The sequence below is a fragment of the Grus americana genome, chromosome 1 (assembly GCF_028858705.1).
Source record: "Grus americana isolate bGruAme1 chromosome 1, bGruAme1.mat, whole genome shotgun sequence".
NCBI lineage: Eukaryota > Metazoa > Chordata > Aves > Gruiformes > Gruidae > Grus > Grus americana.
The window spans coordinates 55,168,070-55,174,293 of record NC_072852.1 but is presented as its reverse complement, the minus strand read 5'-3'; the positions used below and the strand labels follow the sequence as shown (position 1 = coordinate 55,174,293).

Here is a 6,224-nt window from a genome sequence, read left to right as displayed (position 1 = left end):
CAAAATGCAGCTCTGGCCTGATGGTGACTCTGGAGTAAGTTGGCCAGATGGTGGTGGTTTGCTTCCACGGGGAGAGAGCAGGCAAGGAAGATGAAATAAGGAGTTTGTGATTCACAGTTTTCTGAGGTCAGCATTCCTTGTCATCTTAAGGACCTCTAAAAATAGATCCTTTACATTTGCAGAGGATTGACTGGTGTAGTTGTCTTGTGGGTGCTACAGGCAAGATTGAGTAGAGATGTGCTTAAGATGTGAGTGAAGGGGGGAGAAGTTTGTCAGAAAGCATCTGGGTTAAAATGTGATCCATATTGTGGTAGATGGTGATCTGCAACTGCAAGGAATCAAGCCTGCCTTTGCAGAGGCTCAGAAAGAGATAAGCAGATACTGATAAAATACCATTTTAATGAGGAGGACACTGGATCGTCCTTATTTGAAAGACAAAGCTGGTGCTCTTTGAAGTCTACAGAAATTAAAAGACCCGGCTATTTTTCACATTATTCTTCCTCTCTGGTGTTATTGATATGTGTCTGGTCTAATTTTAGACTATGGCAACCTGCTTAAAAACATATCTATGGATAAAATAGCAGCAAAGATGACATATATGGTGGACAAAGACATCATGCCCAGACAATCCCATGGGAATTTTGCCACTGATGAAAAATAAAGACAAACTTTTGTTCCTTAAGGATAGAATAAGCCTAACTGTGTTTAATACGTATGGATTAGAATGTGCTTCTTGGTGGTATACATGAATACGCTATCCAGAGAAAGGAAAATATATTTGCTTACCTTGCAGAAGGAGCTGCCATTTGCATCAAGCTGCACTGTGCATTTGCCGTTCTCTGTTCCCCCAGCAGAATTTATTGGAATGAGGGATGCTCAGCTCCACACAAAATAGTGGAGCGCATGGTCCCAAAGCAGACTCCGTGGACCAGAGTTCAGCTGCGGTGGAGCACCCTCTGCCTCAGACCTGTTCACAAGTGACTGCCCACCTGCCAGAGGCCAGCTGCCTGCACACTCGCAGAATTGCTTATCTGAGACCCAGCAGCCAAAACACCTGCATCTAAAATGCATTCACATGGGGCAGCTACGGTGGAGCTGCCTGGGAAGTTGGTTATGAAGTGACCCGTGACTGGCAAAGCATTATTTGTCCAGAGAGACCAAACTCGTTTTGTACAAATTGCTCTCTAGCCTGAGAGGCCATGTCAGGCAATGGCCAACATCAGACGCTTCGCAGGGAGGCAGTGGGGTTCTGCAGCGTCAGCGTCAGCCTGCCCACAGAAGCGTTTCTTCCTGGCTCTCCGTCTGGAAATGTTGGTGCCTAACGAGCAGAATAAAGAAAAGTAACCGGACAGGCCACGTAGGCTGTGACTGTGGCCCTGGAAGAGCGCTGGTACCCTGCCAGCAGTTTGCTTCATCCCTGCTGCTATACCTGTCAAGCTGGGTATGAGAGGGGGTTAACAGCGAGCGTCAAGCGAACAAAGGTGCGGGTAGCTGCCCCTTTTTGGGAGCAATGCTGCATGTGGGCAAGATGATGGTTTAAGCAAGTGAGGGTATCCCCCTGATGTCGGGGTATGATGAGGTCAGGGGAGAGCTCAGCTTCCACTGAGCAGATTGGTAGCTCTTTGGGATATTTCCACCTTGCATCTGGACAGGAAGACAGGGTAGAAGTGAGAAAACTTCCTACCAGTAGGTAAAGGTAAGAGAACTTTTCGAGTCGATAAGATTTGTCATGTTTTCTGTAGCTGTTTGTCTGTGGATGAAGCACTAGCTCAATAAGCCTTTGTGTGTGTGACGGAGAACCAGCTCTATCCACCCATCTAGAGAAGAGGCTGGTCTTCCTGTGTGCCTCTGGCAACTTCTCCCTTTAGGGTGTGTGGTTTCACAAGGCAGGTTGCAATAGAAAAGCCATGACGTGAAAAGTCTCATCATGAGATCAAAAGTCTAAAGCATGCTGCCAGTTTGACACACTAAGGTTGAATTGCCTAAGATCCCCACACCATAATTCATGGTGTCCCTTGACCTAAGCATCACTCATTTCACAGGCTTTTCTGAATGCCTACAGCCAACTAATAGGAGGTGGTCAGGTCAAAACCATGAGAATTTAAGCTGTGGGAATCTGGATTGGCATTTCCACGGGCAACGAGAGGGTGAAGCTTTCCCATGCGTGCCATGCCTTTGCTGAAGCTCTTCCTAAACAAGCAGCTTGCAGCTGCTGTATCTCTGCTTGTTTTGCCATGTCCCCACACATTTGCCGACATCGCTACTGTGTGCGAACAGTAGCCCTTGGTGTAACAAGATGAGCATCCACAGTGACATAGGACAAACATTAAGCTTTCGCAAGCCCAGATCAAAGGAGGAATGGATGATAAGGAGCGGGAGATGGGGTGTGGAGTTAGGGGTGGGGGAGGCATGGTCAGGCTCAGCTGGGAGCATCCAGAACAGATCATTTCTAGAGAGGAGGGTGCCAGGGGAAATAGGCCATGGTCTCTCTGCACTTTCTTCACATGCCAGAATCTATGCTTGGGAGAGGTCTGTAGCTGAGTTCCCATGCTCTCTGGGATGCTTTCAACTACAAATTCAACAGGAATTCAACATATGCTATTTGGATGTCTTTTTCCGGATAACGATCTGCAAACACACATTGCATATTAAGCCCCCTGCAGTCTAAACAGCATGTCATTCCACCTAAAGATACTTAAATCCTTTCCTCTCTATGCGCTATTTACGCTCTGCAACATCGTCCTGGATGGTTGCAGGACAAGTGGAAGTGATATGTTCCATGTTGTTTGCTACTTCTCCACTTGTCATGACATGGAGAAGGCGGGGCTGAGCCTGAGCTAATGTGTGGGTTTAAAAAAAATAGAAACCAACAAGTTTCATACTGCTTTGTAGTGGTGTAACTGATGTGTTTGTGTGTGTATCCTGGGGTTATCCGTGTGATACAGTAATTTGCAGAGACATATGATACATCTCAGAGCCATATGATAAACTGCATTTGTCACGCATGACCCTGCAGGGCTTCAAATGGGAGCATTCATCCACTGGAGAGGAAAGGGCAATGGCTCCCTTATTTATAGCTTCACTCAGTTCTGAGGAAGCAGATATTGGAAGTCACACCTTTATGGTTTTGGTCATTTCTCTAATGTGTCTTGTCATGTTCCTGTCCCCCCAAGGACTGCTAGACTTCCAGTACTTAGGGAAGCTGCCTTTACAAGCTCAGTGGTACAAGAAAGGAGTGTATTGCAGTCAACACTGAACAGCTGTAACTCTTCCTGTGCATAGTCTGGTTTTGGGTTTTTTGGGGTTTTTTTTTTTTTTTTTTTGGTGGCAGGGATGATCTCTGGCCCAAATACTTTGGTAAACTGTACAAAGAACAAAACCTACAGAAACATCTACATCTGATTTTTCCAAAATCACTAAGGACTGACTAATCTTTTGAAAGTGGGTGATAGGTACAGAGTTGAAAACGCCTAGGGTTTATAACATTTGTGTAGGAATGGTTTGTCACAAAGCTTTAACAGGCAAGAACTGCAATAGTTCCCTCCAGGACTTGAGCATTATGAGTGGGGTCTATGCCAGAATGCATTCCCTGCAACCCACCTACCACATCTGGTAAGCCCCAAAACTTTCCTTGTTTCTTAAAAGGAATAAAAAAATTAATATGGGCCTGAGATAAGGAGACTGTTCCTACCATAATTTGCATAGTGATTGGAATTTAGTTTTGTCCTACTGTGTGAAAAGGACCATACACTTCATTCTTATGTTGGAAAGGGAGATGTTGATGGATTATTAATCCTCTTTGCAATGGGTGGACAGGCATCTCACTCTGTCTTAGTGTACTGACATTCCCATTGTGGTCTCTGCAGCAGATTTGGAGATTCTGCCAGACTGGGTAAATGGCAATCTGTTCGTAACTGGCTGAGGGGTTTAGTTCTTATGGGGTCAGTTAGCCCAGAAGTGCCTTGCCTTCCCAGGTGCTGTTGGGTGGGCTGAATGTGATCCTCAGGCTGAGGTTCTGAACACCTGGAGGAGGCAGCATGAGCTGGCTGGTGCTGGCAATAGAGACCTGAACCTGGGAAAACATAACTTTCTTCCATGCTTTGGAGGAAAAGGTGTGGAGAGATGAGAGCCGTCTGAAATTAGGGTGTCTTGTGCTGCTTTTATGAGAGTGGGGGAACTGCACTCCCCATCTCATTTTCCCTTACTTTAACCTCTACCTCAATCTCTTCCTTTCTTCCATTGGAAACAGCCCAGCTGAAGACATTTGCTTGTAATGTGCAAATGGTACCTCTGCCCTGGTAGACCCATCTGAGCTGTCACTTTCCCCAAGAACCTCTCCCATTCCACATCAAAGAGTTAGTGGCTGGTGGTATTCTCCACCTGCACATGAAGGCCTCTCTCATCCATTCTGGCAACCAAGGAGGTTTTCTTTGTTGCTTTCTCCTGCTCCTGGCTCATCTCTACCTCTGCCTTCTGTGGCTGCTGGACTGTGCAGTGCATGCTACTGATTGCTTCACTGACAGGTTTTACCATGTTAGTGGAGAAGAAAGAAATCCTGCAAGCACCAAGAAATGGCATGAGTTGACAGTGCCTTATTGTTCTCCTTTCATTCAGTGCTGACAGAGGGAATTAGCTGCATGACCGTCCTATGTCCTGGACTGTAGCTGTGCCATCGGCTGTAGGAATGGACCTTGGCTAAGAGGCAAGGGCAAGTGCCATTTGTGCTGTGGTTGAGGTTTGATAATGGGACATCTTTCTATTCATGTGCTGCCCCCATGGGATGTTTGCACGTATTAGCTCTACTGAAGATTTGCTGGGCTTTCTTCTTAGAGTAGATGTTGATGTCTCTGCAGCCAGAGATAAGGTTTGGAGGGTGCATGATGGCTAACTGTACTTGCTCCTCACTCTCTGCAATATCTTGCTTTTTTTAATCTCAGGGTGCATTTATTTAAGTAACATTGTAGTCTCACAGGCTCTACATGTATGTGGGAAGGGAGAGTGCAAGCCTAGGAAGATAAATTTGCAGAGACTGCAAGGGACCTGACTTATGAACAAACTAAGCAGGCAGATCACTTTAAACTGAAAGAAAAGCCCAGGGAAGGCTTGCTAGGGAGGGCAGTGGTACCTGTACTGGTCTCCCAGTGAGGGGAAGGGTTGGTGGGAGGGGAAAAGCACCGAGCTCAGTGCATAGTGAGGAGGGAGGAGAAGGAAAACAGGGAGGTGTAGCTGAGATGGAAAGACAGGCTGGGCATTGACAGGGTCAGGGCAGGGCAGAGAGGGCTGAACACCATGGGTGATGCAGCCAATAAGGAGAGCACCTCCGAGCTCCAAGTCCCTGAGCAAAGCGGAGAGGGCTGGCAAGAGGCTGGGAAGTCCTCTCTCTCCTATTGCTGTTGCATGGCAGAAGGGAGGGGATGATCTCTAGGTTTGCTTTTTCATTCCCTGACAAAGAGGAAAACTATTCCTGTGACTGCATAGGCATGGTTCCCTTCTGAAAGAGGAAACATCTACATGTGTCACACTATGGGCCAGCTTCTGAGTTTATTTGCAGCAGTGCAGAACTGGAACAACTCGCATCGGCTTCATGGCAGTATTTCTGATTTTGAATCAGGGATTGAAGCAGTGCCACCATGTCAAAAAAGTGGTGGCAAAGAGAGAATTTTTGAGGGGGGAAAACCTCTCACATCAGCACAGAGGCTGAGCATTGAACTAAGCTTTCTCTCCTTCCTTGCTACCTGCTCCCCTGCTTCTTGCCAGCTGTCCATTGGTCTTTTGAGGGGGAACATAAATTATGCTTTGCTTCCCCTCATACACACATGCTCCCTTTCTGTGCCTTATGCATTCACAAACACAAAAATTTTCATGACTCCATTCCTTCTCCTTTTGTAATGTACAGTCACCACTTTCGTGGCTCCCTTGTGTTTGAGGCAGGATATGGGCAGGAAATAATAACACAAGATTCAAACTGGAAAAATGCAAACCTATTATCTGGGGGAAAATAAACCCAAAGTTAGCTATTCAGAGGGCGGGAGCCTTTGGAACTTGCAAGAGAAATAAAGCTGGAAGCAACTTAACAGGGACAGCAGACAGAGAGCTGGAGAAGAGCTTGCAACGTGATATAGCACTTAGCGGGGGAGAAGGCAGCCAATGTCATTTAGAGCTCTTCAAATGCTGATGTCCCTCTCACATCCACAAATCTCAGAGCCATATTTCACCCCCGGAGA

General features: G+C 46.5%; 1 protein-coding gene across 1 annotated transcript in view; it reads left to right on the top strand.

The window, feature by feature from the left end:
* The window catches only part of GSG1 (germ cell associated 1), a 99,575-nt gene that overhangs the window by 61,309 nt on the left and 32,042 nt on the right, over positions 1-6,224 (top strand). The gene's annotated exons all lie outside the window — the stretch shown is intronic.